Here is a 23,135-nt window from a genome sequence, read left to right as displayed (position 1 = left end):
GGTTTGGTAGTTGGGCCTATGACATCAAGAGCCAAGTGTCACTTAAAGTCAAATGGTGGGAAGAGAGACTAATAGAATACATAGGACATGAAGACAGAAGTGGGAGCTGTGTGGGAAAAGGAAGGGACCAGCCAGTTGGGGGTAGGAAGCAAGGCAGATGCTGAGTTTGCTGAGTAATCACACACACACACACACACACACACACACACACACACACACACACACATATATATAATGTGGTAACAAATCCCATTACTTTTGCATACTAATGCTAAAATTTAATTATTTGGGTTTATTTACAGCCAACATATTGACATATTGAATCCAATTTGCAGTAGATGATTTTAATTCTTCAAAGTGACAAAAAAAAGTGTTTCTCAGTCCCTTCTATAAGCAGACAGTAGGGCAAGCTAAAATTGATCAGTATAACTTGCTCAACTTTAAACCAAGTCATGATTCTTTCCCATCTAAACTGAGTTGGAAGTGCTCAGGTTTGCCACAGGCCAGCAATGGTTTCCTTTGACTCAAGCTCTTTCTTTAGCCTTTCTGTCTTGTCACTAAGACCCAACCTCTAGCCTCTTCCAGTTCAAAGAAAGTTTCCTTTTGGGCTTCATGTGCTTGTTTGTGAAGCTAAGTAGAAGGCAGGGCAGCATAGAAAACACGGGCCAGCATTCAAAGATTGGGTCACATTACCTCGTGAGCTTCCTGTTCTATTGTCGTTCACGTTGTGGGCTGCCTGCGTATAAGCCAAAGCTTTCTGTATCTGTAATTTTGACCATGAACTCAGATTTCATTAGTGCTCAGTTGATATAAAGTAATTAAATATTATAAAATATGCCCATGGCATATGGACATCCCATTTTCATAAACCACCTTGTTATACCAAGACCGTTTGATAGTCAGACATCTGAAAGAGGGGTTCTGTTGCTGCTCGTGACGAGCTATCACGTAGTTTTCTAATATCACAGTGTTTAGCTTCATTGTCTGCTTACGTGGTACTCTGAACTGTAACCAGAAGGAAAAAGGTGACAATCTTTTTCATGCCATATTTGCTACTGGAACTGACTGGAATCTAAATATAAAAAAGTGCCCTCTTTCTCTTCTGCTCAGAAGAGAACTGTTGGAAACATCTGTTGACAGGGCAGGTGGTTATCCAGGGCTCTGGGAGACACTGGGTCTCATGTAATCAGAGACCAGAATGCTCACCTTTTATGGGTGGATGAGCAACAAATTAAGAATTTCTAATTGCCTTTTCTCCAAGGGTCCTCTCTCAACCAAGTTGCAAAGGTGTTAGCAGAAAAGCTTGCTCCTGTAGGGTGATGTTAAGTTGTTGTGAAACGAAGAGAGCTTTACCTTAGAACAGCTTCAATAGCTGGAGGCGTAGACTATAAGAAATGTACTCCAGGCTGTAGTAATTGCTGGCTGCCCTGGGACATGGCTTCAAGGCCAAGCAGTCGCCGCTCCATGCAAGCCTGTCTCTAATTATTGAAAAACCTGTGTAGTGTCTCCATGTTAATCAGTCTCTCAGAGACCTAGGCTTTACGTGGTTAGTACAGATTTATAGCATTTTTCTTTTCCTGTTATTAAAACTGATATTTCACAAGGAAGAAACTATCTCTAGACAACAGTTAAAATGCAAAGTTTCAGTCATAAAAGAAAACTACGTGATGATTCTGAGATTATTCCACAGAGAAAGCCAAACAAGGAGAAGAAACAACACATCAAAGGCAGAGGAAAAATTCAAAAATAAAAAGGCTCAACTCTAAAATATTAACAAAAGACTCAACAGTTGGCCCATACAATCAAGAGGTTATAGTGTAATTAATTTAAGTGCTTGTTACAATTATGGGAATAAACATTTCATGCATAAATGCAAACTGAATTATACATAATTATGAACGTACCAAACTAATGGGAATGTTTGAATGAACATAACAGAAGCCAAATCGCCTCTTAAGCTGGTGAAAGGGTGGGGTGCTGTGCCTGGGGTGGGGGCTGTGCCTGGGGTGGGGGCTGTGCCTGGGGGGGGGGGGGCTGCGTGGGGGGGGGGGGCTGTGCCTGGGGTGGGGTGCTGTGTGGGGGTGGGGTGCTGTGCCGGGGGTGGGGGGCTGTGCCTGGGGTGGGTGCTGTGCATATACTGTATGTGTTCGTGGCAATTTTAAGTAATAATGGAAAGGAGAGAATTTGGACACATAACTCTCTCAGGTTAGGGTTTTTTTTTCCTCTTGCAGAATGCACACAAATGTTATAAATCAAATAGTATGAAGTCATACAGAAGAAATAGGAGGGTAGGTCCAAATGGCAGTTTAACTGGTCAATTGATGGCAATTAAGTGGGCAGCTACTCGGGTTTCAGACTCGGGTCTCTCGCCCACTCTGCTACCTGCGGTTTTCTCGGTGGTCCGGGCTCCATGGGATAATTGCTCAGAAGGCAGAATCAGACAGAGGCAGAAATTGCCTGGGAAGAGGAGGGTGGCACACGAGGTTTCTTGACAGCTCAGATTTCAGCCTTTTTGGACACCTCCAGGTCACTTTCAGCCTTTTAGAGCTTGGTAATGTACACCTTGCTCTCCTCATTCTACGACAAAAGGACTGCGCAATCACTTTCAGTTTCTCGGTGCACGTAGGCAAGTCCCCTCTTTGAAAGGAACAAAACAGATGACAGCAATCAAAATGTTTTAATTGTTTCATCTTCCACTCAGAAACTGCATTCTACCAAGAGAGTGAGCCTAGCCACTGTTTGACTTCAGAAAAGCAGTCTGATGAAACATTATAGCTTCAGGCTGATACTATTTTGTTAGTTCTCTAAGTGGTAAAGTCTTGTTAGCACAAATGAATCCATTATTACATGTAACCAGTCTCCAGGACATTCTCATTACATGGGGTAAGGGATTTTGCTCACATGAGCGGCCTTACCTCACTGGTTTGCTGGACTCCACACGCAGGTGCACACTCCGCCTTTATGCAAATTGTCGCCGCATCCTTTCTGCTCTATCTCCTACACACTTCAGCGCACAGTGTGTCCCATGGCCCTACTATCTCACCAGGAACACTTTCTTTCTATTAAATTTATTTATTTATTCACTTACATCGTGATCACAGCACCTCCCTCCCCCCTCCCAGCCCCACTTTTACCCGCTTTTCCCGGCTCCTCCGCCTTTTCTCCTTAGAAGGAGGGAGCAACCTGTGCCAACCCACCCCAGCATCTCGACTAAGCACATCCTCTTGCACTGAGGCCCAACAAGGCAGCCCGGCTGGGGTAAGTGGTTCAAAAGCAGGCAACAGAGTCCATGTCAGAGACAGCCCCTGCTCCACTTGCTAGGGCACCCACATGAAGACCAAGCTGCCCATCAGTTACTTATGCGTGGGGGCCTAGGTCCAGTCCATGCCTGCTCTTTGGTTGGTGCTTCAGGCTCTCAAAGTCCACATGGGCCTAGGTAAGTTGACTTTGTTGGTCTTCTTGTGGAGTTCCTGTCCCCTCTAGGTCTTCTATCCCTTCCCCCACTCTTTCACAGACTGCCTGAGTTCCACTTAATGTTTGGGTCTCAGCATCTGTTTCTCTCCAGTACTGGGTGAAGCCTCTCAGAGGACAGTCATGCTAGGCTCCTGTCTGCAGGCGTAGCAGAGTACCATTAATAGTGTCGGGGTTGCTCCGTCTTTAACCCTGCACATCTTGTATGCAGGTACATTTTGGGTCAAAGGTTTTGTGGGTGGGTTGGTGTCTCCCTCCCTCCGCTGGAAGTCCTGCCAGGCTAGGAGGCGGCCACTTTAGTCTTCCCATCCCCCACAGCTGAGAGTCTCAGTAGAGTCACCCCACATCCTCCCGGAAGCGTACCCCATCGCAGGCCTCCAGCTTGTCTCAAAGATGCCCCCACCCATGGTTTATCTTCTCTCTCCTATCCCCCTCACCTCCCTTCATGACTCTCCCCACATCTGATCCCCATCTTCATTCCCCACCCAAAACCCTCTCCCACCCACTTCCCTCACTTCATCAACTTCTGATGTCTGTTCTGTTTCCCCTTCTGAGTGGGATTCAAGCATCCTCCCTTGGGCCCTTCTGTTACTTAGCTTCTTTGGGTCTGTGGATTGTAATTCGGTTATCCTGTACTGTAAGGTTAATAGCCACATATAAGTGAGTACAAGCCATGTGTGCCATTTGGGTCTGGGCTACCTCACACAGGATATTTTCTTTTCCTTGTTTTTAACAGCTGAGTGATATTCCACTGTGTAAATGTACCACATTTTCTGTATCCATTCTTGGGTTGAGGGACATCTAGGTTGTTTCCAGTGTCTAGCTACTACGAATAAAGCTATCATGGACACAGCTGAGGAAGCGTCCTTATGGTGTGGTGGAGCATCTTTTGGGTATATACCCAGGAGTAGTATAGCTGAGTCTTGAGGTATGGCTATTCACAATTTTCTGAGAAACCTTCAGTTTTATTTCCAAAGTGGTTGTACAGGTTTGCACTCCCACCAGCAATGGAGGAGTGTTCCTTGTTGTTGTTAGTTTTTAAAAACTCTTTTATTTACATTCCTTATCTTTTTTTTCCTACTCCACCCCAATCCCTTTCATCACCCCAATACCAGGTAGGAGATAAAAAGGGTCAGTGGGAGAAGGGTGCAGTTTTCTTAGCTGCTTCCTGCTGGTTAGGGTCGTCGGGTTCCTTGGATCCAGTGCAATCCTTGTTTCAGGAGATTTCCAAATTCTTGTTTCACAACAGCAACTAGGAGCAGCAAGGGGGAATCAGGAACAGCTGTGTTCTCATCCCACACTCTCTGGGCTCTGGCATTTATTCTCTCTGCAGTGTCCTCAGCTTCAAACTATCTGCAGCTGGCAAAGCGCTCCTCTCAGAGCCTGGAGGAAGCTAATAGTGCTGCTGTGGGCCCTCTGAATCAGTCCCACACCTGTGACCAGAAGAGAAACGTTTATATCCACAACAGTTCCCCTTCCTCCACATCCTCGCAAGCACGTGCTGGCACATGAATTTTTGATCTTAGCCATTCTGACAGTGTAAGATGGAACCCCAGAGTCACTTCTCGGTTTAGCTCTGTCCTCCATTTTTAATTGGATTATTTGGTTTGTTGGTGTTTAATTTTTTTTTAGTTCTTTCTGTATTTTGGATAGTAGGCCTCTGTTGGACACACATATGCATGCTCGTGTGTGTGTGTGTGTGTGTGTGTGTGTGTGTGTGTTGCCAGGGTTCAAGCGCATTCTAAACATGAACTCTACCACTAAGCCTTCAGTTTCTTCTTCCCGTTCTGTGCTGTCTGCAACCCCTTCGTTGTGTCTGAGAATGTTGGCAGTCAATAAATAATCAAACAAATAAATAAATAAAACTGTATGCTAATATTCCCAGGGATTCTTAGGGATATGGTCACTGGAATGATTTAAAGTGATTTAAAGCTACATATATTTCATCCCACCCTGGGTTGCACACTGACACTGATGTAAATCTGTTTACCTGGGTCTTGCAGAGCCTTATCAACATAGTACTTCTAGCGTTAAAAATATGCCATGCCTGTAATCCCAGCACTCAGGGATTTCTTAGCTCTTCAAGCACTCTTTCTATGGGACTCAAATACAACTTCTAGGAGAGAGGTTTGTTATAGAAAACACTAGATTGGTAAACTATGAGTCTCTTGACCCCACACCTTTATCTGGGCTCTCGATTCTATACAGCCTAGTTCATAAGAGGAGCTATCTCCATACTGTGCTCAACCAAGCCCAGCATGGCACAAATACCCTGTGAATCATTGTGGAACTGATAATGAGTCTATAAAAATGTGATACTATGGCTTCCAGGAAGAAGTATAATTAAGATTGTCGCTGCAATTCTAGCTATAAGACCAATTTACTGAAGCATATGAGGAGGATTACTAAAATCCACTCTGCCTGTGTGTTCACAGGCTTGCGCATACATGAACACACACACGCACACATGCATAGACACACACTAGTACAGCAAAGAAGAAAGAGTATTTCTCCTTTCAAAAGAGCTCTCTGGGTGAACGACAGTGTCAATGCCAGCTCAGACGATGGGATGGGGTGGTCACTGACCTACATGATAAACCAGAATATGAAAACATCAGTGTGACAAATACTGAGACACTGGAGTCAAAAGGCAAAGAGGAAGAAACCTCGGGCTGATCAAAGCATCAGAAAGTCAACTAGACCTATTGTTTTCAAGACACAACCTCTCTGTGTAGCCCACGTTAACCTCAAACCTGCAATCCTCCTGCATCAGCTTCCCAGTGCTGGAGTTGCAAGCATACGACCCCTCTTTGAAGCCATCTTTTCAGGGTTTGCCGAGCCTCTGTAATTTAGCCAGAGCCGCGCATGTAGTGAGATTCGACTCTTGTCTGTGTGAATCTAGAGCTGACCCGGAGGAGAGAAGCCAGTTGTGATCTTCCACAGTCTCTGCTCTGGTTCCCGCCTTGAGTTCCTGCATTGGCCTCCTTCAGTATGTGCTGTGATCTAAAGGTGTGAGCCAAATAACCCTTTGCTCCTCAGGATGCTTTTAGTCAGGTGTTTTATTGCACAACAGAAAGTGAACTAGGATGGCTAGCAAATGAGATAAACCCTCCGTGTGGTAACAGCTATCCGCAAGAAGTTAATGCATACAGTCTCATGCTCAAGGGAGATCACCATGAAGGAGGTGGAGGCAGAAAAGCATACCTCGCCCTTGCATTTATATAAAGGCAACTCACTGGATACGGTCTAGAACAATGGGTGGAGGTGGTTGAAACAGGTATAAGAAAGAGCTCTGGGCTTGCTTTTGTGTTATTAGCTGTTTTGCCAAAGAGAAAATGGACCACAAGAAGATTAGTAAGGGACGTAAGGCTGGCATTTTTATCTAGTTCTCACTGATTTTCACAGACTAGCAAATCTTGATGATTTATCTGGACATAAAGATTCAGATTCTCCAAGTTCAGTCTTACATGGTAATGGAAAAATATAATTTCCGTTAAAGAGATAAAAGACTCTATGGGTCTTTCATATTCTTTTTTGTTGTTTTTTGTTTATTTGTTTGTTTTTCAAAACAGGGTTTCTCTGGACTCACTTTGTAGACCAGTCTAGCCTTGAACTCACAGAGATCCACCTGCCTCTGCCTCTCAAGTCCTGGGACTACAAGCTTGTGCCACCACGCCTGACTCCTTATTCTTGCTCCCCAGACCACCGAAGCAGAACTAGGGTTGCCGGGGATAATGGTTTGGACAGCATCCAGATTTTGGAAAGGAGCTCTCCAGACACCCAGTGTTACAGTCGGGCAACCTCTAGGAAAGACATGTAGTTTCCTCTGTCCCCACTGTACGGATGATACAGTTTCTATCCTACTCCACAGTAAATGCATGGACTATTAACATTTCATTTTATGAATTTTACATTTTAAACTTTTGTTCTGACGTCTTTTTATTCTTCATTACAAGATTTCCTTTCTTTTTAGTTCATTTATTCACTCACTTCACATCTGGAATACAGTCTTCCTCCCTTTTCCCCACCCACTACTCAGAAAAGGGGAGCCTCCCATATCAACCTACCACAGCACATCAAGCTACATTACGAGATTTCTTTAAATGAGCCAATGTTGTCCATTTAAGTAAAATGAGGTGATATTGTAAATCAGCATCCCACTTACTTCTTAATAAGATTTAATTAACTCGAATGAAATTTGTTCCTTTTTATTAATCTGTATTATTCTTAGGCATAATCTCGATCCTTGATATCACAATTACTATGCAGATAGCACTTTATACAAATTATCTCATTGAATCCTCTTTCCATTGTTGCATACCAATTCCTACCCTCATAATGTAACTAAATAGACTGATAGAAAATTTAATCGTCTTTCCCAAGAGCAGGGGAATTAGAAGAGAAAGGGTAGAGGCTGACTGGAGTTGGAAGAGTCTGTCTCCTCTTTAGCTACAGATTTTTCTCTTCTCCAATCTTGCCCTTGGAAATTACTATCACCTACCATTACAGGATAATAGCTTATAAATGATGAGTTGTAGTTTATAGTTTTGATGGTCAGTTTTTGTTGCCAGCTTGACTGGAGTGTAGACTCTCTAGAGAATTGGAAAGGTATACTTCCGGCTGGCTGTAATGGTATTTCCAGAGGAAACTGATACGTGGTGGAGCAAACTGTGTAGGACAGACTTGTTTTGAATGTAGACCATGCTTTCCAATGGACTGGAGCCTTAATGGGCGGAGAGAGCAGAAGTAGGGAGCTCACATATCTCTGCCTGGTGAGTGGGTATGTGTGTTTTCCCCCTGCTGGCCAAGTATGTCAGACTCCAGATTCTTCAACCTTTGAACATGGACTTGAATCCAAAAGTCTCCAGGGAGTGTTCAGGCCTTCAGTCTTGAATAAAGGTTATATCATTGGGCTTCTAAGATTTTCAGCTTCTTCATTTGAGGAGTCACTGGCTCTTCTGGCCACGCAACCTTCAGAAGGCACTGCCGTGGTCGTAGTATTGTATGATTTAAGTCAGCCTAATAAATGCCTTCTTATATTTTGTTGGTTTGGTTCTCAGGGAGTGTCCTGATTACTAATACAATAGTACTCCTTGTTGAGATCCAGGAGTCCATCCGTGAGCGATCAGAGCAGTTTTCTGAACCCAACCATTCTCTCCATCTTCCCAGTAACTTGTGCACATTTCCGTCACTGGTCACCACTGTATTGCATCCCAGCCCCTCCGCCCTTCCACCACAGGCTGAGTTCCCAAAATGGAGGCTTGGCTGTGATACTAACAAAGAAGTGGCCTGGTGTTTTCTTTGCCGTGGGTACAATTCTTAGAGCCCAGCATGTTTACTTTGGGAGATTTCGGTTGGAATAGGGCCATGAGGCACAGCCCAGGCGCTAACATCAACAACCACTAAATGGGACCTCAAAAAGTTGAAAAGCTTCTGTAAGGTAAAGGACACCATCAATAAGACAAAAAAAATAGCCTACAGAATGGGAAAAAGATCTTCACCAACCCTATAGCCAACAGAGGGCTAATATCCAAAACATATAAAAACCTCAGGAAACTAAGCACCAACAAACCAAAATATCCAATTTAAAAGTGGAGTACAGAGGTAAACAGAATTCTCAACAGAGAAATTTCTAGTGATTGAGAAGCACTTAAAGAAATGTTCAACGTCCGTAGTGATCAGGCGAAGGCAAATCAAAATGACTCAAAGATTCTGTCTTACACCCATCAGAAGGTCTAAGATCAAAAACTCAAACAACAGCTGGAGAGGATGTGGAGAAAGGGGAATCCTCCTCCATTGCTGGTGGGAGTGCAAACTTAAACAACCATTTTGGAAAACTATCTTGAGGTTTCTCAGAAAATTGTGAATAGCCATGCCTCAAGACCCAGCTATAACACTCCTGACCATATATACAAAAGATGCTCCATCAAGCCACAGGACATTTGCTCAATTATGTTCATAGCAGCTTTATTCATAATAGCCAGATACTGGAAACAACCCCGATGTCCCTCAACCAAAGAATGGATAAAGAAAATGTGATACATTTCCACAACGGAATACTACTCAGCTATTAAAACAAGAAAATCATAAAATTTGCAGGCAAATGGATGGAACTGGAAAAGATTATCCTAAATAAGATAACCTAGACTCAGAAAGATGTACATGGTAAATATTCAAGTGTAACTGGATATTAGCCATAAAAATACAGGAGAACCATGCTACAATCCACAGACCCACAGAAGTCAAGGAGGGCCCAAGGGGCGATGCTTGAATCTCATTCAGAAGGGAAAATAAAATAGTCATCTGAAGTAGATGGAGGCAGGGAACTGGATGGAAGAGGGGGTGAGCAGGATAACAAGAGATGAGGATCAGTGTGGGGAGAGCAGGGTGGGGGAGGATGGAAGAGAGGAAATAAATAAGGGTCATCTCTGGGACAGGGGAAGCTCCCAGGAATCTATAAGGGTGACCCTAGCTAGCTGAGACCTAGTAGTGGGAGATACAGAACCTGACATGGCCTCCTCCTGTAGCCAAGTGGGACTTTCAGTGGAGAGAGGGGGACACCAACCAACCCACAAAATCTTCCACCCAAAATTTGTTTTGCCTACAAGAGGTGTAGGGATAAAGCTGGAGCAGGGACTGAGGAAATGGCAAACCAAAGACTGCCCCAACTTGAGACCCGCCCCATGGGAGAGAACCAACCCTTGATTCTATTAATGATTCTCTGCTATGCTTGCAGACAGGAGCCTGGCGTAACTGTCTTCTGAGAGGCTGCATCCAGAAGCTTATGGAAACAGATGCAGAGAACCACAGCCCAAGAACAGCTTGAGGTCAGGGAGTTTGTGGAAGAGTGGGAGGAAGAAGTAAGGGAGACGGAGGGGTTAAGGACACCACAAGAGTCAACTAACTTGGACCCATGGGGCCTCATAGAGACTGAGCCACCAACCAAAGAGCACGCATGAGCTGGACCTGGACCCCTACGCACATGTAGCAGATGTGCAGCTTGGTCATCATGTGAGCCCCTAACAATGGCAGCAGGGCCACCTCTGAGTCTTTTGACTGCTTTTAGGTCCCTTTCTCCTAGTTGGGCTGCATTCTCTGGCCTCAGTGGGAGAGGATGCACTTAGTCCTGCTGCGACTTGAGGTGTCAGGGTGGGTTGGTACCCCTTAGGGCTCCCCCTTCTCTGAGAAGAAAGAGAGGAGGGAATTGGGGAGCGGGTGTGAGGGTCTGACTGGGAGGAGAGGAGGAAGGGGGTAAAGTGAAAATAAATGGAAGAAGAAACTTGCCTTGATGTATTTTATTACAAGTTCCACACATATTGCAGAAAAGCTTATTTTTGTGTGTGTGTGTGTTTTGCTTTGTTCTGTTCTGTTTTGTTTTGTTTTGTTTTTAGACAGGGTTTCTCTGTGTAGCCTTGGCTGTCCTGTAACTCACTGTGTAGACCAGGCTGGCCTCACAGATCCACCTACCTCTGCTTTCCCAGTGCTGGGATTCACCACCTGGATGAACAGCTCATTCTTAATATCATTTTGGAAACTAGAAAATTAGGATTTAAAATGAACGCCCTATCACAGCCCCTCTCTCCCTCACCTGGACTTGTTGCCCCTAGAACTTTTTACAAAGGCAGATGTCATGACAGGACTTTATTTTTGGAAAGTCAACACTGTTTTTCTCAGGCCACTTGGGTTGGAAAAGGAGTAGGAAAATGTATGAGTCCCCAGAGCAACTTTGAATATGAGTCGGGCAAAGTCAAAAGAAATATGCTTGCCCGGGAAAGAGAAGTGCAGGGAGAAGTTTAATGACTCAGTTCTGCTCTAGGCTCTTCCGTCTGCTTAGGGACCCTACACAAGGTGGAAAGACAATGAAGCATTTCATTGATTCTTTCTTTCCTGTTTTTGATGTAAATACACAGGCATGGGCACTAGATGGGCGTCAATACTAGGCAGGCCTGGGCACCAGATGGGCATGGGCCCTAGATGGGCATAGACAAAAGATGGGCCTGGGCACTGGGTGGACATAGACACTAGCAAAATAAAAGAAGGCCTTATGAATCCGGTAGAAGGAAACTGTTGAGTATGAATATAGTATCTGTATTCTTCCCCTTGCTAGAAAGGGCTGTCAAGCTCATAAGTCAATGTCTTTTCCCACACAAATGGGAAATCTGGCCACCAGTGAGGTTAAATTGTGTATAACATGTATTAGCCATACAAGAACCAAGGTGACCTAATTTTCTCAGTTCAGTCCTTTCCATTTGGTTTCTAGATGAGAGAGATATTTTTAAACAGTCATAGCATATAGAAATAAACCTCCTGTATAGTAGAGACACACAGAACCTCACATATTTATTCTCAAAGTAAAATAAGGGAGTTATAGCATTTTTGCATATGTATGTCCCATAGACTTTATAATATATAGCGTACTGCCATTTTGGCTATAACTTATTCACAAACAACGATTTTGGGGGTTAATTTAATTTTTGCTTGATTCTGCTTAGTTCCTACATAGAGTCATATGCTATACCATCATATTTGGGTCAACAAGAGTCCATGAAAATTACGGTGGTTCCGTGAGCTCATATGTCCCAATGATGCTGTAGCTGTCCTGGTTTGTACGAGGACGCCGTACAATATGTGCACACTAAGAAATCATTAAACACCTCCCTGTGCAGAGAGCATCCCTGTTCTTGAACAGGCTGTGACTGTGCACGACAAAGCTGCCCGGATAGGATTGCAGCGGCATCCGGTTAGCATAAGAGTTCCATTAACTCGGGATGTGCTCCTTGGATGTTTAACAGCCTAAGCACTGTTTGTCTCCCCAGCCCTCATGCCTCCTCCATGCGTTTGTCTTTGTATTTGCATTGTCTGATAATCTGAATATTTTTATTTGAGATTACTTGGCCTGTTCCTCTCCACAGTCCCCGGGGTCTTGTATCTTGTTTTTAACTTCCCCTTTTTCCTTACTCTCTTTTTATCAGATGTCAGCTATTGTGCCTCAGTATTTTACCCTTGGGTGCTTCAATTATGCATGAATGAGATCTGCCTCACAGTCACACTTTCCATTTTCAGTCTAAACAACTGCACGCAGAATGAAAGTCTCTGCATTTAACTTGAGGGACTCTGGCTGGTGGAAGGTTCGCTGGGCTCCCCTGGCACTCCCTCCTGGTAGCAGGCTGGGGTCACTCAGCAGCTCCGCTCTGCATTTACCTTGTTCTGGAAGTGATCACATTTTTGCACCTGGGTCTTTTCAGTGCTCACCTCCGTGTGTTCCAGATAAACCATTCTTGCCACATTTCTGTACTTGCTCCCGCTGTGGTGGTTCTGAGTTTCCCCACAAACAAGAATTCAGCATCTCATTTTCTGAAGCCACAGATCAGTGACAAACATCACAGCCGATCCGTTAAAACGTCACTCCTTCATGAAGCCCCCGGTTGGAATCAGTTGCCATTTCTCAGGATTTCTAACTTAAACCACGTTTTAGAGAAGACAGGAAATGGAAAGTGGGAAACACCGTCTCTGTTGGCACAGAGACGCTGGGATGTGGCACAGGTTTGCTGGGAGGTGCCCGGGAGTGGTTTCCTCCTGTGAAATCCATCTAGTCTGGCCATGATTCAATGGACGGTCTTGGCTCTCAGCTCACCCCTGCCTGAAACTCCCCATGTCGGGGGCTATCATTGGCATACAAAGTGAATAAACTGTAATTTACAAAAAATAAATAAATTTTAAGAAAAGAGACACTCGGAGAAAATAAATGCAGAAGTGTAACAACAGTGACAATAAAATGAATTGCGGTAGGTGAGGGTTGGGAGTCATGTCTTTTAATCCCAACATCCCAGAGGCTGAGGATCAGGATCATGAGTTTAAAGTCAGCCTGAGCTACAAAGCAAAACTGTCTGGGTCAACACAAAAGGAGCTGTTACCTTATGCCTTTTAACTGTACAAGGTGCTGCAGATCCAAGGTAACAATAGACATGACAAACTGACCTGAAATTTGAAGCATTGAATGAGCACAAATTTAGGGCTCTTTTCCTCGAGCATTATTCTTATAAAAATCCTCTGGAATTGTACATTCAAAATGTTTTCAATATGTTGATGCTGCCTTTACATTTGATGCCTTTAAAACTTATATGCAATTAAAATAACATGCATAATTAAAGACATACAATATCAAACATAGTTGTGTTTTGCTTAAAGATAGGCTCGTGGTCTAAAGGATTCAAGTTGGCAATTTTAGTATTTTTCAAACATAATAGTTTGCTTGTATAAACTAAGGCAGTTATGACTGCCTTTAAGTGCTTGCGCAAACTAAGACATCACTAGAAGATTCACTCTTATGGGATCAATATGGCGTGTGCGGTTTCTTGTCACCCAGCACGTGAGTATGCCACATGTGCCTACTATCTCCTGGCTTGATTAAATGAGTTGGAATATGCCAAACTCGAAGCCTCATTTGAGGTCTTGTTTCCAGACCAGTTAATGGTTTAACGCTTCTCATTCTGAAGAGTGCTGGCACTGACCTATGCTGCACAATCATGATAGCCGGCCTATAGAGCATCGTCTAGTTTATCCCACCAATTTGTTTAGAGGAGAAATGAGCCCTATGGTAGAGAGCTTCATCCAATGCCCAAGCTACCTAGCTCTGTGGCATCAGAGATCATCTTTGTGTTGAGCACTCCAACAACGTCATCTGGCCACAGTAATGGCTCCCACACTATGAAGATGACAGTCCCAAATCCCTATTGCATAGATATACATTCAAGCAGCAGCAGAGGGAAGGTGGCCTCCGATTCTTGGAAAGTGCAGCACCTAACCCAATAAGGCAACCTGAATGTAGGCCTGCATGTCCCAGGAATTAGGATTTCGTAAGACAGAAAATAGCCAAAGAACAAGAAGAACCAGTATAAGGCTCATAAAACAAACAAACAAACAAACAAACAAACACCTATTAGCATACCCCTATCCCTGTTATCATTAACTTCTGGCATCATAAAGAGAAGAATGGATTGGTGTAAAACCAAAGGGAAATGGTAAAAAAGGTGGGATTTCAGCATTCCAAAAGTGAACGCATCATTGTTTCTCTTCAGCTCCTGGGGTTGCTGCTCTATCTTGGGAATTCCCTCTGGAAGGTTTGGCTCATCCTCTTTGGGAACAATCTTCTGAGGATGTGACTGGAGTTCTCATAGCTCCTTCAGTTCTGTGTGGGGTGGGGTACAGTGGAAATGTTTGTATTTTTGCTGCATCTCCGTTATAAATTGACTATCCCCTCCCTACCCTATCCCAGGCTCATAGTTAAGGATGTGCTCTATAGTTTGTTTTATTATTTGAGGATGTTCTCAAAGCTTTAGGAGTTGGGCCCTTACTGAAGGAAGGAAATCTGAGGACAGGTTCTTTGGGATTGTATTTTATCCAAGTCCCTCCCCTCTGTTTCCTGTTTGTTAGGAAGAGCAGCCTTTGCCATATACTTCCTGCTGCCATGATACTCTGCCTCACCAGAAGCCTAAAATCAATAGCACCAGCAACTACAGACTGAAACCATAGAAAAAGTAAACTAAAATAAATCATCTCCTAAATACATTCTCCCATTAGTCACAGCAGTGAAAGTCTGACACAATCCTTAATAAGCCAATTAAAATACATGTACCTACTTGGAATAAGCATTGCAAACCCTTTCAGTAAGCATCCCAGTGGCTACCTCACCACAAATCCACAGACAGAAGAATCAAAAAATAATGTTAGAAAACAGAAATATATAAACTGACCCCAAACTGAATATCGTTCATCTTCCAGACAAATCTTTTTAGAAGCTTCATTGATATTCAAACTGGTCAGTCACTACTCTTGAGGATATTCATTTAAAGATGAGAAACAAAATGTCTGCGACGGTGTGATTAGCAGCCGCTCTAATGGGACATGGATGAGATACAAAGTACATACAAGTCAACAAATATACCGCCTTAGTGGAGGTGGGGATAGGAGGGGATCAGGGGCATCCCTCTAGGGAAACATGCTTGGAAAAAATCAGCCTACGCTGACAGAGACTGGGTATGGGAGATGCGATTATTAGTTAAAGCATTTTAATGAAATGTACAGACCTGTGTGCTCTTAGATAGATAATTCATGTGCAATTTCATTATCTCTCAAGGTTTAATTAAATATTTGCCTTTTGGCTAATCAGCACTAATTAATAAGAGATTCTTATATTCATACAACGTATTAAAAATGTTGGCATGGCCTCCATTGGTTGTCTGTATAAAAGAAAAGGTAAGCAATGACATGGAACAGGGAAGTCCCAGCCAAAACGGAGAACAAGTGCTTTCGTTAGGGTTCTCCAACGAAACAGAATCCATGGGGTGTTGGAGCTGTTAGAGTCCCTACCTGCTGCATGGAGTGGCTGCCGTACCCGCCCTCCACCTAGAGACGAAGCTACATTATATAAATACGGATTTATTTGAAGCAGTGAGGAAGGGGGAAGGGGAGCTCGCGATGGGGGGGGGGGGGGGGGGAAGGGGGGGAGAAAAGGACAATGGAACCACGATGTGAAGGGCCTCTGGGAAAAAAGGCCACCCCTAGGTGGAGGGCAGGGTTCGGCAGCGATGCCCTGCAGCAGGTAGCGACTTCTAACATCCCAGCCTTTTGTGATAATAAATGGATAATGGGTGAAGACTCTTTTCTGGCTACTTCCGGCTGACATTTCAGGTGGTGATTTTGGGGAGGTGGGGCAAAAAGCTGGAATGTTGGCCAAGTCCCAAGAGCAGGCTGTTCTTTTTGCTGTCCAGGATTTGTGAGACCATCTGCAGCTAGGAAACTGGAGATCCAGATGAAGCAGTCAGTGAGGTTTAGGCCAGAGCATCTGAGTTCTGGATGCAGCTCTTTAAGAAACCAGACATCTTGGTTCTGTTGCCCTTTCCTGCTCTTGCTCCCCCTTTTCCCCCTTCCTGCCTTCTCTCTCCCTTCCCCCATGCCAACATCCCCTTTCCCTTCCCCCTTCCTTGCTGCTCCCAATAACCTCATTTATATAATGTAGCTTTGCCTCTCCATTAGCTCATTCTATCTTATTAATCAATCAGAACGTGGTGTTATGCTCTATAAAATGAATCTGTATTTTTGTTCTCTCTTCACTCCTTGGTTTTCGGTAAAGACCTCTTAGATTCCTGTAATTTGGGGTAAACAGAATGAAGGAAAGATATTTTGTCATAACATTTGTTCTCTCACCCTTGTTCAAGACACACAGAGCTCCTAACTCCCCAGAATTATCAAGGAGACAGAAGCATCTTTTTTGCAATAAGGTTACTCTCAGGCCACCAGAAAGAGCCATCTATCGGAAGCTTAGGGTTTTCAGGTCCACCCCTCAGCCTCAGGAAGAGGAAAGCCGAGGGTTGAATAACACTTGACTGCCTATTGCATTCATACCTCCATAAAGACTCCACAGCCTTTGGCTTTGGAGCGCTTCCTTTCCAGTTACCAAGAACAAGATGGTGGATGGCCCTTACCGTATAATTCATCCACAGCATCACTCCCAATAGGCTGTGCTCTAATTTTCTTCTGATAATTCTCCCCCCTTTCTGTGTGTGTGTGTGTGTGTGTGTGTGTGTGTGTGTGTGTGTGTTGGAAGTTGGACTCAAGATTGTTCATGTACTAAACAAGAACTCTACCACTGAGTTACAACTCCAGTTCATCTTATATATTTATTTTGAGGCAGGGTCTTGCTCAGTTTTCCAGACTGGCTTTGAACCCACGCTATAGCTCAGGTGGTCTTGAATTTGCAATCCTTCTGCCTCAGGCTAACATGCAGCAGAGATTCCACTTGTGTTCTGCCATACCTATCTGTAATCCCTTTGTAATAATCTAGAGAACTTAAATGAGCTATTTCTCTGGGCTTTTTAGCAAAGGACTGGACCTGAATGTGGAAGCCTCCTGCTGATACCTGATTGGTCAAATGTTCTGGACTTATAATTGGCACTTGAAGTGGCAAGAGAACTGAGCCCTTGGCCTGGCGGGTCTAACTGTAACTCTAGGTAAATAATAAAAACAGAATGTAATTATAAGGTGCCCATTTTCTTCCAAGAATTGCTTGTTGGCAAAACCGCTCTCCCATGAAATTTTGTCAACCATAAATGTTCTAAAAGTATACCAAGAGGAAATCACCTACAGATCAAGTGATCTTACCTGACTAGATGTGGTATTTTGCTTTGTGGTACTTTGTGGTACTTTGTGGTATTTGTGGTACTTTGCTTCCTCGAAGTGTATTGATTTAAATGTTGATTTCAACTACATTTAGAGTGCCTTCATAGCAACTTCTAGACTGGTATTTGATCAAATATCTGGGAACCATGACTTAATCAATTTAATAATACCTGAAATGCAAATTATTTGTAACCTGGAAAGGAAAAGAAGAAATAAATATTTCAAAATAAAAAAACAAAACAAGAGGGGGAGTTGAATAAATGGATATTCTAGAAGTTAAAATAGTAAGTATTTAGTAGATAAAGTCTCTTCCATAAGTGTGCTACTTTCTGAATAGACAAGGAAGGTGACTGGACAGAAAGGCAAAAGTGGCCATGGACACCTGAAAGGAACAATCTGTACTGTGAGGCTATGATCTTGGTTTTGGGTGCAGACATGTAGTTCTGACAGCTAAAACATTCACAGTCATCACCCAGGAAAGCCCTAACGCTAAAAGGTAAGAGCAGGGGTGCTTCTTAAAGACACCGAGCCACAAGTGTCCTCTGTCACATAACTTATAAAAAATAGGTGATGACATTGACTCTTCAGCCTAGAGCTACCATTTCATGTTAGAGAGCTGATTTTGAGAGCTCGTTCTCTGCACTGAGGAAGAGAAGCATGAGTTATGCCCTGTACATTTGGAGATCGGGACACCATTTGGCAGTGCAAGAAGAAACTTGGAGTAACCCTCTCTGATTTATAGTTGTATTTTAGACCACTTGATATTTCATTTCAAATAACTCAGAGAAAACTGATTCTTCAGCCTAGTGTTTAGAAAGCCAAATTTGGGGAAACAGGAAAATGAGGTACCCATACCCATAGAGAATTTAGGCAGAGAAGCTCTGACTTGGACATGTGGTATTTCAGAATTCTTTAGGAAAAATGAATCTATAACTAAAGAGCTTACAATCACCACTAATGACCAAAACTTACTGGTATGTCTACCAGAGTGCTGTGGAGGTAGTGCTCTGGCTTCCTACTGAAACCAGTCTCTCTGGAAAGACCTATTCAAAGAAAACAGGTACTCTACCAGCGTGGTGGCAGCCATTGTGTTGAAACCAGATTTAGGCAGCAAATGTGCACTTGTGTGACAAAATGTGCCGTCCTTTCCTCTAGGGATGCTACCATGGCTAACACACAAGACAGACAGGGGGAAATGGATTAGACTTCAACCCTCCACTCCACACCTCTCTTCCCGTTGGGAACTTTAGAGCAAGGCACAGCCCTTAACCCTAAACTGTTGCACCCTGAGGCACAAATAAGGTATTGACTATATTTGAGTAGTAAATTAGACCTGTTATTTTTTCCTTCAACAACAGCATAAAACTGAAGGCCTTTCTCTTCTTTTTTTTCAATGAAGAATGCCAAGATCTGCCACCTGTTTTCCGGAAGAAACTGAGAGGAAGAGAATGCGGCCTCTGGCAGAAATGCACAGAAATAGAATAACAGCCGGCTCTCAACTCTTCCATGGTGTCCGGCCTTCCTAGAATGTGTACCCCTCTACAGCCAGGAAAGAGAAGTACTCTCTTACTGTAGATCTGGTGTTACATTCCTTCCAGCACTATCCCACACTCCTTAGATCCGTTCCCACACACATTCCGCAGACTTCTGCTCGGATGAGTCAGCAAACTCACGACCTGCTTAAGTAGTGCGGCAGGCCTCCTCGTGGACTACACTTTCTGACTCCCCTCTAGGAGCCAGCTTAGCCTCACGTCTGCTCATAGGTCTAGAGGCAACTATTGGTGGTTTCTGAGAGACATCAGTATTGTCTTGCCTGGCATCTCCTTCAGAGACAGTCACTGCTGGTTTGGCAGATAATAAAGGATTGATTTTCTAAGTCAAAGGTGAAAGGGGAGTTATTTCAGGGGGTGAGTGAGAGTCCATCTTCTGCTGAGCGTGGCGATAATGCTCCCTCAGGTGAGGTAACCCCTGGAGAATCTGAGTGTGACAGGGTCCTCCTACACATCCCCATCCCAAGTTAAAGGATCCTGTTCTTTACCAATTAATGCCCTCATTGGCAAACCACCTTATTTTGGTGGTAACCACCACCTCCTCTGGGGCTGGTACTTAAATTTTCACTGTAATTCAGACAACCTTATGACGAGTGCTTCAGTTTGTTTTTCTGGAACTTTAGTTCTGGGGCTGCTGGAGAGACGTGTGCCGATTCCAGGGCACACTTGGAAACCCACAGACTGTTTACCTGTGTCTGGAGCCAGTCAGTTTTATCACTACTATCATTATTGTTTTCCACCATTTTCCGAGATGCCAGAAGTTGGTTTATTTTATCGTGGAGCTCATTGCTTTCCTTTGTCAGTTTATGTAGAGATGCTAGGAGCAGCCAACCAGCACCATCGCTTTCCTGATATTTACACAAACTGTCAAAAGTTTTATATACAAAGTCAACAAATCTGCCTCTCACAACTGGTGAATCAGGACAAGCAAATGCATTTATTTCCTTAAGTTTGAAAAAATAGCCCACACCATGGGCTTTCAGTACTCTCTGCACTCCCAGGAGAGGCTTCAGTAACTAGAAAGGCCTTAGTAACTGTAGTTGTTCATAAAAACTGTAGGTGTAAGAAAGCCTATCCCAGACACTGAAAAAGATTAATCCTTATAATTCTGTTGCTATAGAACTACTTCTGGTACCAAAAATCTGTATTAGTAAGGGTTCTCTAGAGTAACAGCACTTACAGACTGACTCTTTTATTTATATATTCACTTTACATCCTGATCATAACCCCTTCCTCTTCTTCTCCCAGTCCCATTTTCTCATTCTTCTATCCTCCCTCCCTCACTCCTCAGGAAAGGGAGCCCCCATTACCAGCCTACCCCAGCACATCAAGTTACATTAGGATGGAGCTCATCCTTTTCCTCTGTGGCCTGGCAAGGCAACCCCACCAAGGGGAAGTTATTGAAAAGCATATATAGAAAGGGTTTTATTAAAATGATTTACAGTCTGTGGTCTAGCTAATCCAACAATGGCTGCCTGAACACAAGGCCCAAGAATCTAATAGTTGTTCAGTCCATGAGGCTGGAATTCTCAGCTGATCTTCAGTATACACTGGAATCCAGTGAATGAATGGACTTGCTATCGCAGTGGGAGTAAGGAGGCAAAGCACAAACACCTCCTTCTTCCATGTCCTTCTCCGGACTTCTAGGAGAAAGTGTGGTCCAAGTTAGAGGTGGGTCACCTCAAAATATCCGGATTAGAGATGTGTCTTTCCATCTCAAATGTCCCAATTCGAAATTATTCTTTCCACTTTAAATTAAGCAAAATCTATCACAGGTATGCCCCTCTTTTTCCAGGGTTCATTCCATATGTAGTCAAGAAAAGCACCGAGGATAGCCATCACACCTACAGAGGAGATGACTCATCCAAAGATTCTTGGACAGGAGGAAATGATTTTTGAGATCTGGGGACCCAAACAAAACAGAGTTAAGAGGATAAGGAAGGAGCAAAGAGAGCCTCCAAGCAAGGATGGGCTCAGCCGTGGTCACAGGAGGATCGTGGCATGAAGCAGTGAGACCTCAGGCCTGAAAAGGGCCATGAGGATGTGTTAACAAACTAAGAAATAGCTTTTTGTTTATTTTTTTCTTTTAGGTTAGGTTTAGTGTAGCCAAGGCTGGCACCAAGCTTGCTATGTAGTTGGCCCTGGCATTAAATTCCCTAACCTTTTGCCCTTCTTTCCTGGTACCGTACTTACAGGCACACACCAACCAGGCATGACAGAAAATCACCCTGTAAGTGTCTTTGTCCTCAGAATTTGGGCATATTAGTATGAACCGAATAATAACACTTGGGATTGCTTCTGAGTAAGAAAGAAGAGGGGTGTGAATATGCAAAGTGCATTAAGGAACAGGAAGAAACACGTCATTCTCTGCTCTCTTCTCTATGTATCGATACTTGCCTAGTGGACAAGAGGAAAAGACACAGAATCGTGGGAAGAGAAAGCTCAGCAGTCATACTTTTGTTTTCATTTCCAGCTATACCTTTTGTGATGAAAATGGTGTTTCTGTTTCAGCTAATAAAATTTCAGTCCATTCTGGAAGGCTATTCTAGAATATTCTAGACAAAATGGTCACCAGGTCCATCTCCACTTGAGCCATTGGTTTTCAGACAAATGTACCAGCCGAGGCTTGGTTACATCAGGATGATTAGTCAATCTAGGTTCTCAACATCCTTTGCTTTTTCTCTTACTTGATTTTTAGACATTTCACTCCTTATTAGCAACTTCTCAAGAAATAAAAGAGGCAATACAAGAAGATAAAACTCACATCAATTAGGCCAGATTATTCCTGTCTGATTTTGCTAGGGGGGAAAGTCAAGCATTTTGACTACAAAGGCATTTTGGAGCTTATTTGTGAATTTCAATTGTCTGTCTTGTCAAGGAGAGAGCATGCTGCCCTTACAGTGTGTTGGAGAGAAACCAGCCTTTATAAGATTGGCTGCCTTGCTTTCTTCTCCTCTTATTTCTCTCTTTGGACCTCTACTTCTTCAGTTATAATTTGGCTAAATGTTCTACATTTGCCTAGAAAACAAACAAACAAATCCCTTTGATCAGTCACTGGCAATTAAAGAAATCCACTTGCAGCTAAAAGTCCTTACACCTGCCTAGTCTTCTTGTGACCTCAAATCTATATTTTGTAAGGAAAATAGCTGGAAGGTACAGGAAGCTCCGAGGTGGAAGTCAGAGTCAGAAATCTGGTCTTCCTTTTCGTTAGTGCCTTGTCCCTTTACAGCCTACCTTTCTCTACAGACCCCTAGCCGGCTGCTATTCCCATGCCTCATACTGCATGATCTAACATGGCCTTCTCACCTATTCTTGATGCTGACAGGCACATGACTTCACCATAAATACATATCCACAGAGTTTAGGCGTTGGCTACCAAGTCTACATATTAGCATCTCTAGACTTCAGAGCATGACAACATTAACTATTATTTTAATACGTTTCAAAAATTCATTCTTACATAACTCTACCTCTTATCCTAATATAATATAATGATGCATTTCTACCTTTCTTAATACCTTGTTTTTTCCAAAATTTTTTGTTGCTATAGGAAATCTTTATCCAGAAAATGTAGCTTTGGTCTATTGCCATTTTATGAATGTTAGCAGAGCAGCTGCCTTTGAGTTTGAGGATTTAGTGTGTGTGTGTGTGCGTGCGTGTGTGTGCTCTCGTGTGTGTTTACTTTGTCGTAAGATCATTGAAGGAGTGAAGTGTGTTTCTTCATATAAAAGCTGTGTTCATAATCAACCATCAGAATGAACTGGAGAGATAGAAAAAATGCTTTCAGAGTAAATCACAATGCATTTAAAATTCATACTTTTAAATATCAAATGGTCATTTAATGTATAACATGAATAAGAATGATTTTGTGGGAATATAGGTCACATTCAAGGTATTTTAATTTCTTCCCTAAAAACCATTTCTAATGGATAACTA

Source organism: Psammomys obesus, unplaced genomic scaffold, assembly GCF_907164565.1.
Source record: "Psammomys obesus unplaced genomic scaffold, mPsaObe1.curated_primary_1811, whole genome shotgun sequence".
Lineage (NCBI taxonomy): Eukaryota > Metazoa > Chordata > Mammalia > Rodentia > Muridae > Psammomys > Psammomys obesus.
Note: the sequence above shows the minus strand (reverse complement) of the source record.